Genomic DNA, 16,832 nt, shown 5'->3' on the forward strand with positions numbered 1-16,832 from the left:
TTTCAAATTAAAAGTGTGTGTGTGTGTGTGTCTGTGTGTCTGTGTGTCTGTGTATCTGTGTGTCTGTGTGTCTGTGTGTCTGAGTGCACGCAGCACACACATATAAAGCTGCTCAGGACAACCTTGGGTATAAGCTACAGGCTTCCACCTTGTTGAGACTGGGTCTCTTGTTTGCTTGAGGGTGCAGCAGGCCAGCTGGTCATAAGCTTCTGGGTGTTCTCATTATCTCTACCTCCCATTGAGCCTACAGGAACACTGGGGTTACAGATGTGAGCTATCACATCAGGCATCACATGGGTTCTGGGGATCCAAACTCAGGTGCTCACACTTGCGAGACAAGTACTTTACCCACTGAACCATCTCCCTAGGCTGGTTTTCAGAGAGATTTTGAGAAAGAGGGGCGAGGGAGAGAATTCCATTCCTATAAAAATATTGAAGCCTAACAGTCACCTTCGCTGTTGTGTGAAATGTTCCCCAAATTTGCAGCACTCTGATAGTCTTTAAAGGGTTTTCTTTGATAGTGTTTTGTCTCACCAAGAGAAAGAACAAAATTCATGTTCATTTTCATTTTGTTATGGGGCCTGAATCAAAAGGTTACCCAGTATGTCTGCGACTAGCTTTAAAGTCCAGGAGGGGGATAAGGACCAACCAAACAGCATCTATTTGTAGATGTTTTCAAAACAGCATGTCCTACTTAGACTATTTTGGAGAAAAAGAATGTAGCTTGTTAGTATTTTGAAAGTTAGAAAATTTAGGCTTATGATTCCCTTTTGTAACAGCTGGGTGTTAAACTTTTTAACCTGAGTCTTTAAAAAATAATTTGTTGTGAGTTCTTAAAAAACAACAAACAGAACTTAAGACAGACGTTTTCTTTATCTGTGGGACTTTGTCTAGACTGGGACCTTAGCCATGAATTTCTTTCTGTAAGACGGGTTAAATTCTTACCCCTTCAGAGACGGTTTTGGGCTTCTTTCTATTTATTTCCATCTCTATTTAAGAGATTATCTCTTAAATCATTGAGACGCAGTCTGGGTTAGAAAATTTGTTTTATCTTTTCTTTCCACACACACACACACACACACACACACACACACACACACACACATACACTTTTAATTTGAAAAAATACAAAATAGTGAAAGGTTTTTCACTAAAAATCTAGGCATATTCACCTATGTCTCAAGGAAGGGGAAATGTTTGAACCTGTTGAACAGTGGTGCTTTTAAAGAAAAATAACACTAACTTTTTCCAAACTCCACCTTTGTATGTGATGACCAGGTCCTTCCATCCCGTCTCCTAACCTCAACACATCCCCAAATTTTCTTCATCACTCACTCCTGCAGCAGATTAGAAGTAAGCAGGCCATTCCACTCTTCAGGAGACAGATCCATCAGCCTCCATTTTCTCCTGTTCTTGACCACTCTTTGGAGACAGCTAATTACAGACAATTGTGTGGGTAATTGTAGATTCTAAAATTATTATTGGTTAATTCCAGACCTTGGAAACATTAATCATATGCTAATGATGTTAATATGAGAGATTAGACTTTAAAGCAGGTTTTAGTCAAGAATCAAAGCTCATTTGTGTGCTAAGCATGTGTCTCAGTGCACATGCCTGTCTGAGCGAGATCCACACAATCACATCAAAAAGCAAGAGGGGGTGGTAAATTTGATAAACTGTGAGAGTCATCACATTCTTTAATAAACTTACATGTCGTGTATTATCATTTTGCACAGTGGGATCCAGTGTGATTACCTAGACTGCTGGTAGGTAGTCATGCTTTATAGACATTATTGATCCCTAAGCACAAAAAGAGTAGGCAAGAACTTTAAATATATTTTTATTTATTATTTTTATTTTATGTGTATGAGTGTATTGTCTGCATGTATATGAGTGCACCTGTGTTGTGCAATGCTGCGGAGGTCAGAAGGCGGCACTGGATTCCCCTGGAACTGGGGTTAAGGACAGTTTGTAGCCACCATGTGGGTGCTGGGAATTGAACTCCGGTCCTCTGCAAGAGCAGTCAGTGCTCTTAACTGCTGAGCCATCTCTCTAGCTCCCAGGCAAGAACTTTATGACTTTATCAGTACATTTTGCAGTAAAATGTAAGTTTTAAATACAGAAGTTCAAGACTATATAACAGAGCTATATGAAAAAAAATCCAATTTTGATTACAAAATTCTTTTAGTTTTTGAGAACTTTATAAAATAAAAAGCATAAGCACCCATGTAATGACCACTCACAAGTGATCATAATAAACATGCTGTCACATCTAGTAAGTCTTTCTTTATGCAAACAATTGAGTTCTCAGATAACGTTAAAATCCCACTGGTCTCCCATTCCTAGTCTCACATCTGCTCCTCCCAGAGACAGACATTCTCTCAATTACCTAGTAAAATACAGTTAAATTCTAGGGTCTGTTCTATGTGTGTATATTTGTATATAAAACATATTTAGCATTATGCTTTCAATAATAGCAGTATCTGGATATATTATATGGGAGTGCTGGTTTCGCTACTGAAATAATGTTTATCCATGTGTCAACACAATTATATGGATATTTTTACAGTTTTAACTTTACAGAATCATCCAGAAGTCACAGTACTTTAGAGGAATTGTCTAATGATTTAAAAGATGGTATAATCAGGACTTGAGAGATGGTTCAGTGGTTAAGAGCACATACTGCTCTTCCAGAGGACCTACGTTCCATTCCCAGCACCCACATCAAGCAGCTTACAGCCAACTGTAACTCTGACCTTGCATTCACATGCACAGCCCCGCACCATGTATATATACATAATCAAAATATGGTAATAATAAAGTATAAAGATTTTTTTAAAGGATGACATATCTTGTGAAAATCGGTTATTTAATTATATAAAAGAGAAAATTCCTTAGGTGTGTACTTTCATAATAAAAATAGTAAATGCTAATTCAAGGAGCTTTTTTTTTTTTTTTTGGTCTTTTTGAGACCGGGTCTCCCTGTAGCCCCAGCTGTCCTGGAACTCACTATGTAGACCAAGCTGACCTTGAACTCACAGGGATCTGAAGGCCTCTGCCTCTTGAGTGCTGGGATTAAAGGCGTGCTCCACCACGCCCGGCCTCAAGGAGATTTTTGACCACCATAATTTCTTGAGGTCTAATAGATTAACCAGATCACCATCACTTTAATGATAAAGCACTTAAAGAGTTTGGTATTTTACTAACGTAAACATTAAATAAGATCATAAATTGGGGCTGTAGAGATGGCTCAGTGTTTAAGAGCACTGGCTGCTCTTGCAAAGGACCCAGGTTCAGTTCCCAGCACCCATCTGGCAACTTATAACAGTTTATAACTCCAGTTTCAGGGGATCTGACCCCTCTTCTGGCCTCCACAGGCAGGCACACATAGGGTGTACTTATGTACATACAGGCAAAACACTCATACACATTAAAAAAGATTATAAATTATTGTCATTAGTGACATTTGGAGAATTTCAGTGTGGCAGCAGTATCTAGAGAATTCTCTTTTTGCATTTTATCAAGAATTTTTTAGTTTAGAATACTTGTTCCCAGTATTTGATAACAAACATACATATATATATAAAATGTCAAAGTAGCTCCATAAATTCATCCCTGCAGGAGTAATTAGGGAGTAAAATCATGTAGTATTTGAAGTCCTAGGTTATTTCTAGGCTCTTGGACAAGTGTAACTTTGCTATTATCTTGTTAGACTTGGATAGATCATTTATTCTCTTTGGGACTTCAATTTCTTCACCTCAAAAATGCTTTGGTTGGTGGCATGAAGATAGGAAAGATTAAAAGAGATGATAATTAATATTCCTTCTAGCTCTAAAATTGTCTTATTCTATTATTCATTCTTTCCCTTCTCCCTTCTTACTCAATGTTCTAGAATATAGAGTGATAATTAGTCAAAACTGAAGGGACCTTCTAGAAAAATCAAGTTTAATATGAAGGGCTATAAGAATCTCAAATACAAAACTTTTTTGTCATCCTTGGCCATATAAAAAGCTTGAGACCAGCCTAGGCTACAAGAGCCCCTATCTCTAAAATAGCATAAAACTCTCTTATTCTTAATTCATTATAAAATCATCTCATAACTGGGTGAGGTGGCACACACCTTTAATCCCAGCACTCCAGAGGAAGGGGCAGGCAGATCTATTCTAAATAGTGACTTCCAGGACAGCCAGTGTTATATAGTGAGACCCTGTCTCAAACAAACAACAAAACAAAACAAACAAAAATCAACTCAGGGCTGGAGAGATGGCTCAGTGGTTAAAAGCACTGGCTACTCTTGCAAAGGACCTGGGTTTTGTTCCCAGCACCCACATGGTGGCTAAAACCCATCTGTAACTCCTGTGGAATCCTACGTGCTCTTCTGGCCTCTGTGGACATTGCATGATGTGGGTGCACTTATATACATGTGGGCAAAACACTCATACCCATAAAATAAAAATAAATAGTTTTTAAAAATCAACTCATTCAGAAGAAATGACAAAATCTATTAAGAGAAGTTACAAATGGACAAATATATTTTCTATTCACTATAATGATTTGTAGGATGAAGAATATTTAAATAAACTTATTGTTAAGTATAGTTAACATTTCTCTTCAAAACAGTGATACACTTAATCAAAGGGCCCGTGTTACTGCACATTTCTTTGTCAGTGCAGAAAAAGCATGTTACTATACAGTATGTAATCAGTAGGAAGGATGCATGCTCCATAACCTTGTGATCAGGTCAAGTTATATTAGTTACCAATTGCCAATATTTCTCAGGAGGAGACATGTTGTCATATATTACACATTATTACTTTGTAAGAGTAAATATGAATTGGCAAATAAGTGAAATAATAATGCTTATTAAAGGAAAAATAGAAACGTTGCCTTCTGACAGTTCTTGTTCATAAATAAGTGGATACAATTTTTATATCTTCTTAAAGGAACTGAAAAACCTACTGCATCTCTAGTGGCAGGGGGTTACCCACACAATTGTTGGGTAACCCTCTTGTGCATCTTGAGGGTCTGGGAGATAAAAAGAGACAGTGATAATGCATCGACAGGGATATGTCAAAGAAACTTCCGAAATTATCTTTTCTATTCAAGTCATACTTTGGAATAATTTCATAGCAGGTTGGTTATACTGTTTAAAATGATCCCAGAAAATAAAAACACATGCCTTTTGTCATGGTTGCTGCTGGAGGGAATGTTTCTCACAGACTCAGTATATTCCCTGAGTCAGCTAACGGATGGGAGAGAATTCTGTAAACTAACAAGTGTTGAGAATCATTGAGATGATCATTCCAAGGCTGACCTAGTCATTTGTCTCATCACAGAAACTCCTTCTAAGTGACAGGGCTCAGTTTATAATCATCAAAGAACTGATGGCACTGAGCAAGGGATTGGGCTCTTAAGTAAATAAATTCTAGGCCCTGCCTTGGTTGTCCTTCTTACCATGTCCCAGAGCTGTGGATGTTTAGAGGCCAATCACACACACACACACACACACACACACTCACACACTTTGTATTATTATGGAATTTCACATGGCCATGTTCTAAGCTAGGTCATTCGTGGGCAGACCATCCTCAGACCATAGCTGGAAGAGGGTATAAACCAAAGTACACCAAGCAGCCTCCTTCTGCTTTTTGCTGTAGGTCCTCAAATTATAAAGAAAGGGAAGTCACGGAAAGCCATACTAAAGAGCAAGGAAGAAAATAGGGATTTTTTTTTCTCTACGAACTGAAGCCAAGATGTTGCAGTTGTCCTAAGACCTTGGCACTGTAATTCATCTTTTCATTGTAGCCACACAAGAATGAAAGTTCAAATCAGAGAATTCCAAGAGGAGAGTCTTTTGCTCTTCACTGTCTTGGTCCTCTCGCTGCAGTATTTCCTCCTCTGTGAGGTGAGACTGTGTGTGTGTGTGTGTGTGTGTGTGTGTGTGTGTGTGTATGTGTGTAGGGGGGTAGTTACATTTTCTTCCTCCTCTTTAAATCTATTTGCTGTGAAACAAATTATTTTATTTCCTTTAACATAAAGTAGTTCATCTGTTAAGTACTTTAGGTATCACAAGGATATTTCCTTCTTTTTTACTTCTTACCCATTGAAGAAAAAGTATTGCACTTGTATGTTTCAGAGAAACTATTTTTAATATACTACAAGTTAACAAGCTGCAAAGTTATATTAGCATAGCCTGTTTCAGAAAGTATTAAATGCACTGTCTCGAAACTTCATCTGCTCGTTCTTCATGGCTCTATAAAACTTCCATAATCTTCTGTCAATACATAAGAGAGGCCAAGTACATCACACTTACCAAAAGTGGGTTTGCCTTCCTTGGCTCTGAAGTCAGAAAGGCCTGGGCAGGGGTCCAGGCTAGCGGGTGACTAGTAATATGACCAGTGCCTTTTGTTTCTTTCCATTTACAACCAGGGCTAAGGTTTCTTACCCTTCTACTGCCCATATTCCACAGTGACTGAGAGAATAAGTGAGAAAGAGTGGAAATGTTTTGAGGAATTGTGTGACCATTTCATAAGGCCCTTTAAGAGCCAGAGCAATCCATAGTATCAGAAGGTGCTGTGCAAGCTGCCAAGGGAGGAACCGTTGTCAGCAGTACTATCCAGATGCAAACCACAACAAGACCAGCCTGGCAAGATATCCCCAACCACGCAATAGTGGCACTTCATAGCTTGTGAGTTACCAAAAACTGTCTAATTGGACTATAGTCCACTCAGTGGGAGGGAACCCATGCCCGGTACTGTAAATGTAGCCAAATACTCATGGCTAAAGAGGTCAAAGATCCTAGAGGAGACTCTACTACTGACATTTTGTTAAATTAATATGGTTTCCATTGTATTCTGAATACTTACCCGAGGTCAAAGATCCTAGAGGAGACTCTACTACTGACATTTTGTTAAATTAATATGGTTTCCATTGTATTCTGAATACTTACCCTTACACATATAGATGAATGCAGCTCCTACCCCTTATCAAAGATGCTTCTCTATGCAGAAGGTGGAGGCTACTAGAGAGAGCCTCAATTGGTAAAATGCAGAGAATAAGTGACCATGGGGTGCCCAGATCCAACCGGGACATCTAAAGCACAACTCTACACCTAAGACTCAGGGAACATAATGGAAGAGGGGGGCAGAAAGCTTATAAGAAACGGAAGAGAATTGCTATGAGATAGTGTCCTTTAGACATGACAGGGATGCTACACCCATGAACTCTCAAAGTTATGGTTGCCCACGCTAGACTTGCACAAGATTATACCAGCCTACATATCAACATGGATGGGGGAAAATTCCACAAGGCCCCACCTCTAAATGAACTGTGACAGGCAGGCAATGGTTGCAGAGAGAGAGGGAAAATCAGTTTTCTCTAGGGACAAGCCCCCTGATAAATTTCCCAATCCTAAGTTGTCAGCCCTAAACACATGTATACACAGGCAACACTAACTGATTTAAGTAGGGTGAGAGAGAGAGAGAGAGAGAGAGAGAGAGAGAGATATTGTAGCACACTGATTATAGAAGATGTCACAAATTAAAGTGTGGGTGGTAGTAGTGAAGTGGGAGGAGTTGGAGGGGGAGAGGGAGGATTCCACTCTCCTCCTCAATGTTTCTGCTGCACTGACTTTAGAATACATTCCCTTCTGCCTTTTCCTCTTCAGTCCTGTCTGATACCCATTCATCTTTCACACAGGGAGTTTTAATATCTGAAGATAGTTCTGTTTCATGAGATTTTCACTTAAGGTTTAAGTGCCTTAATGAAATCATAAATCACAACTAATGGTACTGAACTTGTATCTGTAAACTTGTATCTTTGAGGCAAATAAATATTGCATTGCAAAACAAAAAACTGGCTTCTTAACTTAAATACACATATCTTCTTACTCTTAAATATTCTTTAATAATTCTGACTGTAAGTGAATTAATTTAATAGAATTGGAACACTAGGAGCACTTGAATCAGGATATATGGGTTTAATTCATGGTCTCTCCAGGTATGTGACCTTGGCAAGTTATTTATGTTCCTGAGCCTCATTTCTTCATGTCACAAATGCAAATAATGAAACTTACCTCTCAAGGATTTGGTGAGAGTTAACATAAGACAATCTAATGTGACACTGGTATGATAAAACATTCAACAGTAAGGAGTGTCATCAATATATACAAACATGGATAAATTATCAAAACCATAAGTTCAGGGACTAGAGAGATGGCTTAGTGATTAAGAGTGATTGCTGCTCTTTCAGAGGACCAGAGTTTGGATCCCAGCATCCACATTGAGTGGCTCACAACGGCCTATAACTCCAGCTGCTGGAGGTCTGATACCCAATTCTGACCTCTGTGGGGATCCACATTCATAGGTACATATCCACCCAGAGGCACATAGATACACAAAACTTAAAAAATAAAATAAATATTAAAAAATAAAACTTTCAAAAACCCAAGTTTGGGCCAGTGAGGCAGCTCAGCAAGTAAAAACACTTGTTATATAAACATGACGCCTGAGTCTGGTCCCCAGAACCCGGGGTAAAAGAAGAGAACCAACTTCCAAAAGTTGTCCTCTGACCTCCACATGCATGCTGTGGCATGTACATGCCCATTCACAGACACACATCACGCACACATATACACAAACACATAACAATAGCAATAAATAAAATGAAATCAATTATTTTAAATCACAAGTCAAACAGAAAAGGAGAAAACAGAATGAGAAAGATTGCACAAGAACATTTAGGTAAATATACGCATGTGGTATTCGTGTAAATCAGTACCATCACTGTTCCCAAAAGGTGGAGTGGAAAATACAATATGATGTAAATTGGGATTTCAGATAGGAAATGAAAGAGACTAAAAAGAAAGGAAGTAGGACTTGTATCATTCATGATGATACTTGTTCCCATTTCATGTTTGAGCTACAAGAGGATTAGGAAAGAAATCCTTAACTGTGTAGTCTACTATATAGGGGAAAGTTGATACAAGTAGTTATCTTTCAGTATTGAAATGAGGTTCTACTCAACAGGACTTTATTTGTACCAACTTGACTGCTACTATTTAGTGTGTGTGTGCATGCGTGTGTGTGTGTGTGTTAAGTATTGTGGTTCTCTCCTTCTACCTTGTAGGTCCTGAGGTTGGAATTCAGGTGGTCAGGTTTGGCCGCAAGCACCTTTCTTTACCCACTGAGTCATCTCACCAACCCTCCAACATTTTTTACAAGGATACAAGTTTCCCCAATGGACCCCAAAGATCAGGAAGAAACTATGAGGGTAGAGAACGGGAAGGATCATGAAAGAGAAGAGTTAAGACACAGTAGGAACAGAAATTATTTTTGACTTACTACATGCTGGATACTCTTTCATTTATCCATTTATTCAACCAACACAAACTTATTGAGGGATTATGTGTGGGTCACTGTTCTATACATTGGAAACAGAGCAGGTAAACAGCAAATTCTTCTCTTATGGAGCTCACATTTTATTGAAGGGAGAGAAACACCAATAAATAAAATATACAGTGCCACAATGGGACAAAACTTATACAGGAAATAATAAGAAAAAGCAAAGGAGGTCTGTAAGAAGTGGAGGGGATAGCAATTTCAAATGAGGGTTTGTGGGACTGACTTACAATGTGGACAGAATCTGGATATGGCATATACTTGACCTTGTTCCAAAAAGTTTCTGTTTATAATGCAAACAAGCTCACTGAACCATGTGCTCTTGGGACCCGGGCACCAGACCTTGATCCTTCCAGATCCCACTTTGTTCTCTACCCAAGATAGTGAATAAATGTGGGTTTGTCTGAATTCAAAGCACCGGAAGTGGTACATTAGTATTCTCATTGGAAACACTGAGAATTGAGGAGTATGCTTGACATTATGTGCATGAAAGATTTTAGGCCTACAGATCAATGGGCAAGATTCTCTGAGGATAAGGCTGGATCCAAGCTTGTAGTTCCCCCAATTCATGCTGGAGAGACTGTTTGAATAAAAGTATGGGTGAGTCCTGGCTTGAGTGCACAGTTCCAAGAGACATCAGAAGGAACAGTGACTCTTGGAGTTCCGGTCCACTCTTGGCCGAAAAACTAAAGCTAAGAGTTACTCTGATTATTTAGGTATAAGGGTAATGTGGCTTAGTAAAGCTGTTTGTGTGTGTGGGGGGCGGGTAGTTAAGGAAGGCTTCAGTGGGAGATATCTCAAATTTATTTTATGTACTTTTAGTCTTCTCAATACTCTTTGATGAGTTGATTTACATGATACTATGTTTCAATGAGTTATCTGAGTCTCAGAGTCCCTCAGCGTCTTATGGAGGGTTTTACAGGTATCTGTGTGATAAGAGTTAGGGCTAAGGTTAGGGGTGCCTGGCTCCAAAGTTATGTCCTTTGACAACACTTCTCACAGAGGAACTACGAGGGGCCCAAGAGATGGGCCAGAATAGGGAGCCGGCAGGTGGTTTGGAAAAAAAAAAAACATCGTGCCAGTATGATAGTGGCATTCACTTTACATCTTGAGAATCTAAAGTAAACTTTTGTTTGGGGAAAAAGACTTCTGAAAGCAAAAAGGCACAACCTTCTGGGTTGAGAGTACTCAGAGGTTGCAAAGGGTGTGTCTAGGCAGTGCCATTAAGATATCCTGGTTTAGTCCAGCCCTTTTATTTTCTTGCTGCATGACCAGGAAGAGTGATTTGCCAAGTGTCACAGACACAGGATGGAAAACTCGGCTTGAAAAAACAACCAGCAAGTACAGTGGCAACGGCCTGGTTCCCTGGGCTGAATGGGTTCTCCTTACTCTGCAGAATTACCAGGGTTCAGCAAAGGGCTCAGGTCTTTGAGAGTAAATAAGAGCGTTCAGGGAGACCTATTTACAGAAGGAAAGAGTGCGCAGGATACAGAGGACGAGCAGGAGGAGGTTGGAGTGAGGTAATGAAGGGAAGAATCAGCCAAGAACATACAAGGTGAGCTTCAAGGTGGCTCTTTCCAACCCTGGAAGGAGAAGAAGGCCAGGACCATGGAACAGGGAGCATTTAATAATGCTTATTTAATAATGCCCTGTAGGATGGGTCGAACAATGCTAATATATAAATTAAAGCCTACTTTTCTCACTCAAGGTCACGGAGGTGGCAGGATTTTCCAGATCATGTAAATTTTTTTGAGTCTCTTTATTTCCATCATTTCTTCCCACACCTTTCATGTGTATAAGGGGAAGTATTGAGTTTTCACCTTTATTCTAAAATAGTAACCCTAATAGTATGTAGTTGCCATGACAACACAGCCTTCACTGAGGACTTGTCTTTCTGACTTGACTCCAGAATCACATTACTCAGAGTAGGTTCCTTTGCGAAATTTCTAGCAGCTGTCATTTTGGATCTCCATCCAGTGTCTTGTTTACTTAACGTTTGTCCGCCTGTCTCAGCTTTGGCAATCAGGGACCAGCCTGCTCGGTGTGCCCCTAGCGTTTTGCACAATAGGTAGCACTTAGGCTCTGCGTAAGTACTTGCTGAGGTCTGTGGTTCCTCTCAGCTTCTGAAAGTTACACGAACAGTAAGCTTCAGCTCATAATTATGATAATAGATACCGTACAACGAGTCCAGCCGGTATTTGCAGGTAGTACACAGGTAAATGAATACACACACGCGGACTCATGACTGCACAAACAGCCGCGGGCAGCAGCTCTCAAGAGGAAATGGATGCGGGACTGAACCCTGCCCGCCGCTGCGGTCCCCGCCGGGCTCTGCAGCGTGGGAGGGCCGAACCACAGCGTCCTGGGTGTCCCGGGCCTGAGGCTTGGATGCAGGTCTGGCGCGGAGGCGGAGGGGCAGCGTGGGCGGAGAGCTGCGTCACGATTGGTCGGTCCGGGCGTAGGGGCGTGGTCCTCGGAGGGGCGAGGCCTGCGGCGGTGGGGAGGCGGTGCAAGGGAGCCGGGGGGGTGTGCGCCTCGCCGGGGTCGGAGTTTCAGTATAAACAAGGAACGCGACTGGCTCGGCGGCTTTCTCCTTTCTTCCCGCGCGCTTTCCTTCCCGGTTCTAGGGGCGCGTTTTGGGGCGCACGGCACTGCAGCAGGAGGCGGGGGCGCTGGGGTCCGTGTGCCGGTAGGTCTTTCGGGGCCGGCCGGTTCTCTAGGGAGGGAGCAGAGCCGGGCGGCGGGAAGGCGGGATCGGGCTGCGTGGAGTCCCGGTGCGCACCCGCGGCGAACGCGACTCCGGACGGCGCCCGGTTGCCAGGTGCCCGCGGCACAGCGGGAGATGCCGGGCCGCCGAACGCTGGCCAAACCGGGACCCACGAGGAGTACCCACGCCCCGCCGTCGTTGCGCCGGGGCTGCAGCTCCCAACAGGTGCGAGGCTGAGCCGTGGGGGCCCGGGCCACCGTCTGAGGTCTAGTTACGTTCATCCTTTTTCCATTCCCTCTTCCCTTCCATGCCTAGGTTGCTTCCTTCTACTTTGGGTAGTTTGCCGGTGTGCTCGGGGCGCGCGGACTGCTGCTCGTTTTTCTTGCCGATTCCTTATAATCTAAGGTCTGATTCTTAAGGGTCAGGGAAACAAGTGTTGTGTTCCCCAAACTGTCATTCCTCGGTTGACTAGGCAAGACTTGCTCAAGTTGCCTTTTTTTTTCCCCTCTGAACCCAAGTGAGTTGCTTAGGGACACCTGTTCAGGAGATATGAACGTGGCTTGGGGTACCTGGAAGCCTCGTGGGAGGCTTCTCTTTTCTAGAAGATCCTTGGGAACTACTTCAGGGCTGTACAAGCGAAAAGGGCAAGTGTGCGCGCCCCTGTGAGTGAGTGAGTGAGTGTGTGTGTGTTTATGTTGTCAATTGCTTTCCTCCTTTACCCCTTCCAAATTAACTCGGTTCAGGCAAAGCACTGTGGCCAAGTCCTCTGACTTCGGGGTGAGGGGTAGGGTTGCACAGTGTGGCAGACAGCACAAGGACAGCATTTAGGGTGCAGCGTTTCTCTTGTGAATGTGCATGTGCCACTTTTGCTGATGAATTCAGTGGAATGGTGCATATGTATAAATAAGAAGGCATACTTGTGTATGTATGTTTGGGTGAACGCGTCTCCAAGGAGTCCTTCGTCAGCAGCGCCATGTGACAGTGGTCAGGAACTGCTTGAGTGTGTAGGTCTATATTTAGTCTCACAGGGAGGAAGGGTCTTGATCTGGGAGCATAAAGGGGAAGAGTCCAGGGATCAGGGTGTCACACTCTTGAATGATGTCTGGCACAGTCAGACTCAGATGAGTGAATAATTATTCTTTCCTACTGAGGACAGTAGCTGGAGTTTAGCATGTGATGACTGTGCCTTAATTTGAACATAGTTGGGACTATGGGGGTCAGGCTATGCTAAGAGGTTTAAACAAGGACCTTTAAAGTGAAGTGGTGTCTATACCTGATTGGTGATTTGGGAGAAAATAATGGGTGAAAAGTAGTTTAGAACACATGTAGAATTGATTTCTTAAAGAAAAAGAACAAAATATTTTGGCTGTTGAGGTTTTATAGAAGAAAAAAAAAGGAAGCTAGTTAAAGACTCTATCATTAATGGCAGTTTTATTTGGGGCAGGGGGAATATTTTAGCCACTGAGGACACAGGGCACTTGTGACAGACATCAGGGTCAGTGTTCACAAACAGTGCTTGCTATGTTATTCCTTTCCAGATTTTCTCACAGTCTAAGAGCCACTGATGAATAAGTTTCTTCCTCTCCATGCCTGTCCATCCTTTGTTTTCCTAAAGGTGGCAAGCTTTCTGTCTTCTCAGCATACTGACCTTGTGCTTGGGGTGTTCAGTTCTTAGAATTTACTTCAGCAATGCTGCAGATTATGTTCTGCACCGGGTATTGTGTCTGCTGGTACCACACTGCCTTTCTAGGGATCATACTGTCTTGGGGAGAAGAGAATCACCCAAAATGTTTGCATTGTCTTTCTTCCACCTTAACATCTAACCTAGTATAGCCTTAAATATATATAAATATTTCCAAGTATTGTTTATCATAATATGTTCTTTTTACTATTACTGACATTTCATCCTTATAATGTAAAATTAACTCTGGTGGTTAATAGCATACAATAGGTCAAATTAAAGCAGTTAAAATACCACTCATCTGGGGGAGAGAGAAGAATGAGGGAGGAAGCTGTGGGCAGGAGTGCCTGTGCATACTAGGTGGGGTTCCTGGTACAGTACAGAAAGCCATTGGATCAACTGTTTCAGTCTCCAAAGACTACCTGACTTGAACTGGGGACATTTGAGTGACCCCACAAAGAGAACATTTGGGAAGGAGGTGGGGAAAGGAAGGTACTCTGCCTTGCTTGGCAGAGGAACCAGGAATCCCCAGCAAGGCTTGAGAGCATCTTAATTATGCTATAGATGATTAGAAAATGAATGAGAAAGTTTTTATTAGTTTCTGTGAATTCTTAAAATTGGCAAATTGTACTGTTGAAAATTTGGTGTTTCTAGTATTTGAATTCCACTATTGTCTCTCCACCCTTTTCACTTTCCCAGCACTGTGCCCACACTACATAGAGCTGCCCATATTTTTTGGTACGTCTGCAGTGTCTGTGGACATCGGAGGTTGGACTCCATGGTTATGCCTCCTGGGTATTTCTGTCACAGCTGCTTCATTTGTTTCCAGTGTCCTTCATACATTTTCACTTTAGTTAGAGTAGCCAGGCCAGGATGAAGTGATGGTCCTGAGATGTTCAGGTGCTTCCTCAGGTCTTGGAAATGAAGAGAGGGGAGGAGCATTCCTTCTGTGAATTTGTGTACAAATTTAATATTTTCTTGAATTGCCTTTTGCTTTTGTTTTTCTTCTACATGTAAGAATATTAAAAATTATTATCAATAATATGACCAGAAAATTTTTCTTGGCCTAGTAACTCAATGATACTATCAGCTTTCTTTTTTGACCAATCATTTTTCATATGTTTATATTTTTATTATTTTCTCTCAAGGTAAAAATATATATTTAGAAATTGTCCAACTGACTCAAATTGTATTAGAGAACCCTAGTATGAAAATTAATTTAATACATAAAAAATTATTCCTATAAAAAGGAGAGCACCTTATGTACTATATAGAAATCACACTATCTCAGTAACTATGTAACAAAATACAGAGGGAAAAAAAATCTGACTTTTTACAAATATCTTAAGTATCACATCATTTTCCTATTGAAAAGTAAAATCTTTTAACAAAAGTTATTCCCCTGTGATATTTTATGATTAACATAAGATCAGTCATCTATATCTATCTTATATCTGTGCTCTTCAATATAACAGCTTCTAGCCACATGCTGTTTAAACTGCACTGGCCCCATTGCTGTCTCTCCTGTGCTGGTGACAGAAACTAAGGCCTTGCACATGCTGGGCAAGAGCCATACAAAGCCACTGTCCCAGCACAATAGCCACATTTTAAGTATTCTTTAGTCACTGTGGCTAGTGGGCACTGTATGAGACAGTGAAGAAGAGGGACATCTTTTAGGACTCAAGCCCTTTTGACAATACTTGATTAGATAATGAAGATTGGGGTTATCATTTGCAGATCAGTTTTATTCTTCTAGGAATATGACATAATGGATTTTCATCAGGCATGGACGTCTAAATACAACTGCCCAGCTTTATCAGCTAGCATAAGTGTTCATTTGTACAGCATGAGCAATGTACTTCACAAGTTCAATAATATGTCCAAATCACAAGCATCAGTTTCTCCGTATTTGTCCCAGTATTTGCCCGTCCCTTGCTTTTCTAAATCTGTACCAGCTGTTCCTGCAGGAGCGCACCAGCTCCAAAGATGGAACCAGGAGCCATCTACTGCTAAGTTCAAGAACTGCATGAACACTGCAGATGATGGAGGCAGTCAGTGCGTGAAGATGTCAGCATGTCCTGGCTTCCCTTCCCACACATTAAAGCTTTATCTCATAGAGAGTTTTAAATGACACTCCAGGCCTATTCAGGGTTGCCATGTGCTGAAATGCCATTTTGTGCTTTAATAAACTGCCAACAACATCTTATGAAAAAAAGAAAACCCTTTTCTTTCATCTAAAACTTATGACTACTAGTTGAGTCAGAATTCCTTTCCTCCATCAATTAGGGCTTAGTAAAGAATTTATAGGTAGCATATAGAGCCAGTCAACAACATATAAATTCATTTTTTTTTGTATTGGCCCTTACAATTCAAATCCATATTTCATTGTCGAGGAAAAATAGGATTTTCCTCAAAAATAGTGATCTTGGGGCTGGAGAGATGGCCCAGTGGTTAACAGTGCTTGCTGCTCTTCCAGGGGACCAGAATTTGGTTCCCAGCACCTACATCTGTTCCAATTCCAGAAGATCCCACACCCTCTTATTGCCACCAAGGACCCCCCCCCAGACTCAAAAAATGTTATAAATCTTTAAAAAATGGTGATCTTTTTCTCCCTTAACTTAGAAATCCACTGATCATTTTAAATTCAGTTTCAAAGCTGCACAGTCTGGAAGTATTCGACTTGTCTATGCCCAGCTGTTTGCCCTCTTAACATAATAACAGAGGTGCCACATGCCTGTGGGTTTCCAGCAATCTCTTAATCTCTGCTTTTAGGGCTTCTCTGCCTAAGGAGAGGAGTGGGAAGATAATCATCCAGACACTTTCCAGCTTAAAATAAGCTGTGCCTTAGGTGGTGTCAGGAGCTTGACTTCTGACTTTCTTGCCTTTCACCTGGGCTGCAGTCCAGCCACATGCATCCTGTAGGTCTTCATTCGGTATTTGTGTTCTCAAGTCTCGCACCACAGAAAGCCTGTCAGCACTAGAGGAATGTATAAACTTTTTCCAATTTAGATGTCTGCAACTGCAACTGCAAAAAAGAAAGCGTTGT

General features: G+C 41.3%; 1 protein-coding gene across 4 annotated transcripts in view; it reads left to right on the forward strand.

Annotated features, from left to right (window-relative positions):
* Rasgef1b (RasGEF domain family member 1B) overlaps nt 1-16,832 on the forward strand; it is a 158,042-nt gene that overhangs the window by 105,505 nt on the left and 35,705 nt on the right. Inside the window, exon 1 of one of the 4 annotated variants that reach the window (XM_008835384.3) lies at nt 11,951-12,087. The exons of 2 other annotated variants lie outside the window; for them this stretch is intronic. The gene's annotated coding sequence lies outside the window, so the exon portion shown is untranslated. Of the gene's footprint in view, nt 1-11,950; nt 12,088-16,832 lie in introns of those variants that run through there. One more of the 4 variants, XM_008835382.3, reaches the window with a different exon arrangement.

The sequence above is a fragment of the Nannospalax galili genome, unplaced genomic scaffold (assembly GCF_000622305.1).
Source record: "Nannospalax galili isolate Female #2095 unplaced genomic scaffold, S.galili_v1.0 scaffold277, whole genome shotgun sequence".
Lineage (NCBI taxonomy): Eukaryota > Metazoa > Chordata > Mammalia > Rodentia > Spalacidae > Nannospalax > Nannospalax galili.